The sequence below is a fragment of the Gossypium raimondii genome, chromosome 13, assembly GCF_025698545.1.
Source record: "Gossypium raimondii isolate GPD5lz chromosome 13, ASM2569854v1, whole genome shotgun sequence".
NCBI classification, from domain to species: domain Eukaryota; kingdom Viridiplantae; phylum Streptophyta; class Magnoliopsida; order Malvales; family Malvaceae; genus Gossypium; species Gossypium raimondii.
In genome coordinates this window covers 9,942,274-9,945,518 of record NC_068577.1, presented here as the reverse complement: position 1 = coordinate 9,945,518, position 3,245 = coordinate 9,942,274, and the positions used below count along the sequence as shown (strand labels likewise).

General features: G+C 32.9%; 1 non-coding gene across 1 annotated transcript; it reads right to left on the bottom strand.

The window, feature by feature from the left end:
- Positions 1-2,195: 2,195 nt before the first annotated feature.
- On the bottom strand, positions 2,196-2,302 carry LOC128036279 (small nucleolar RNA R71). Its single transcript, XR_008193077.1, has one exon. It is a non-coding gene; the product is annotated as a small nucleolar RNA R71 (small nucleolar RNA).
- Between the last annotated feature and the right edge of the window lie 943 nt (positions 2,303-3,245).

Genomic DNA, 3,245 nt, shown 5'->3' with positions numbered 1-3,245 from the left:
CATCGGAGTTCTTCAAAGATCTTGATCCAATCTTCAATATTGATGATTCTAGATCAATTGAAGGTAATTTCTCAACTTTAAATTCATTTTAAAGTTTCTTTAATCATTATTTTTGAGTTAAATCGATTAAAACGGTTTTTCAAATATTAATCTCTTCTCTCTTGACGTGAAATTCATCAATGGTGAATTCATGATTTTTAGTTGGAATCCAAGTTTAAATGGATATCTAAGCTCAAATAATGTGTACTAAGATGTTTTTGATCAGAAAACAAAAGATTAAACTCGTTTGATTGATCAATTTTGACAAATCCATTTTTAACTAAGAACATGAGTTGATTTTTCGGAAAATTATGAAACGGTTTGTTTGATGAAATTGATGCTTAGCTTTTGTGTTGATATATTAGAAATCATGTTTAGAAGTGGTTTTTGGTGTAGATATGGTCATTTAGGGGTTAAAATTTGTGTTTCGGCTATACCGTGAGTTTTCGGTTAGTTAGATTAGAGAGAAGTTTTAGATCTGTGTAGTTCCTAATTTTTTCAATTTTCTTGTTATTAATGATAGCTTGTAACATGTATTTTATCTCTGTTTAAGCTCCACAATGTGGAGAGGCCATTGTTAATCAGAATAGAGGTCCAAATACAGCTACTTGATACTCCACTCAACTAGAGTATTGTATTCGATATTTGGGAGATCGAAGATTCTTTTATCCAATGCATTATCACATGTTTTTATTTTTCCATGGATGTCATTTGCCAATATAAGTGTTTTTTTTAATTAAACTATGTTTACATATGCCATAATAAATGTTATTTTTACTCGTGGAATTACATATGGAATTATGATGTTATGATGTTGCATTGTTGCTAGAAATTTTAGTCAATTGAATGCTATAATTGTGTATGAAAATATAATTGAAACTATGATTCGTATACTCAAAATTTGGTACATGATTTTTCTTGGTTTAAGTATGTTTTTGGTGTGATTTACTAATTGAATTCATGGCCACTCACTGAGCTTTTGCAACTCACAGCTTTGTGCAAAGTTTTTTTTTCCTGCTTTGGGGAGTTCAGGAGCAAGGGCAAGGCTGGTCCAAGTTTAAATCCATTTGGTGGTATAATTTGATATACTTGTAATGGACATTTGAGACTTTTATTTAGATTTTAATTTTGAGATGTTATAGTTGTGTTTTTTAATGATTGATTTTATGGTTAAATGTTGTGTGGATTATGGTATGTTGCTAAGGGATATCATGGTGATTGAAGCAAGAATTTTTCATTAATACATTTTAATTGTAGCTTGTCAAGGAGTGGATAGCTTTGTGGCTAAGGTAAGTCCATTGTATGATTTAATTGTTTTATGTTAAGCATGATTTTGAATGTATAAATTATGAATACATGTTGTTTATTAGTTGTAATTAGATTAATTAAAATTGTATATATATATATTAAAGTAATAAAACTTAGCTAATATAGCCTTAATTACTAATGGATTAAGGAAAACTAGTTAATTAAAATGAATTGTAGGGGTTTCCAAAAACTGATTAAAAGAAGTTGGTAATTATTTAGAATTAAAATCGAGATCGTTTAGTTTTAAGCGGTAAAATGACTAAAATACCCTTAGGGTTAAATCCTTAAAAATAGTTTTAAAATGGTTCACAAATTGCTTTCACAATTAAATTAGACAGTTATTAGTTAGAGTTGAGGTATTATAAGGTTTGGGTGTGTTTTGGGGTGGTTTTGTGCTAGAGGGTCACTTAGGTGGCTAATGTGTTACTTTGGATTCTGGTTAGTCCGGTCCGGTCGGGTTTTGGGTGTCACACATGCTCCTTGGACTATGTATGACTTTGCTAAGCCCTACTCTGATTACGGATGAATTGCGTATTGTCAGACTGACTATTGCTGCAAACAATTTTGAGATTAAGTTGAGCACAATTCAAATGGTGCAACAATATATTCAGTTTGATGGGTTACAAGATGAAGATCTGAATGCTAATTTAGCTAACTTTTTGGAGATCCATGAAACATTCAAGATTAATGGTGTTACTGATGATGTCGCATGCTTACGGCTGTTCCCATTCTCTTTTAGGAGCAAGGCAAAATAGTGGTTGAATTCATTTCCATGGGGTTCCATTACAACTTGGGCTCAGATGATTAAGAAGTTTCTATTGAAGTGTTTTCCACCGGCCAAAACAACTAAGTTGAGGAATGACATCTCTTCTTTTGCACAACTCAAGCTTAAGACATTGTATGATGCATGAGAGAGATTTAAGGATCTTCTGAGAAGGTGCCCTTATCATGGGTTACCTTTATGGCTTCAAGTCCAAACATTTTACAATGGTTTGAACCCCTCGACTAGACAAATAATTGATGCAGCAGCTGGTAGAACACTTAATAATAAGACACTTGAGGCAGCCTAAGAATTTATTGAAAACATGACACAGAATAACTATCAGTGGAAAGTTATGAGAATAAAGTCTACTAAGGCAGCCGATTTTTTTAATATAGATGTAGTTGTTATGTTGACAAGTTAGGTGGAAGCACTAAGTAAGAAAATTGACGGTTTGAGTATGGCTAAGTAGATGAATTCGATAATGCAATGTGATGCGACTGGAGTGAGGATGATAAATTCAGAATGTATACCCTTCAATTCTAACATGGAGCATAAGCAAGTCAAATTTATGGGTAACAATTCTAGACCTGAGAATAACCCCTATAGCAATAATTATAATCTAGGATGGAGGAATCATTTGAATATCTCTTGGAGTGGTCAAAGAAATCAAAGGTCACAACCCCTTCGAGTTTTCAGTAGCCTTATCAGCAAGAAAAGAAGCTGAATCTTGAAGAGATGTTAATGAAATTTAGTTCAGTGTCAAAAACTAGATTCCAGAACACTGAGACAACTTTGAGGAATCAACAGACATCTATCCAAAGACTCGAGACTCAAATCAGTCAATTTGCTAAATATGTTTCAGAGAGACAACAAGGTATTTTACCTAATAACACTGAAACCAACACAAAAGAGCAAGTCCATGCAATCACTGTACGAAGTGGAAAGGTCTTAGTTGAGCCTGAAAAGAAGTTGAATCTAAAACCTGTCCACTGTGGAGCTCAATAAGGAGTGCTCGGTCATTCTCTAAAATAAAATACCTACCAAACTTAAAGATCCAAGGAGTTTTACTATCCGTTGTTTCATTGGTAGCTTAAATGTTGAAAAAGTTTTGGCTGATTTGGGTGCTAGTATAAAT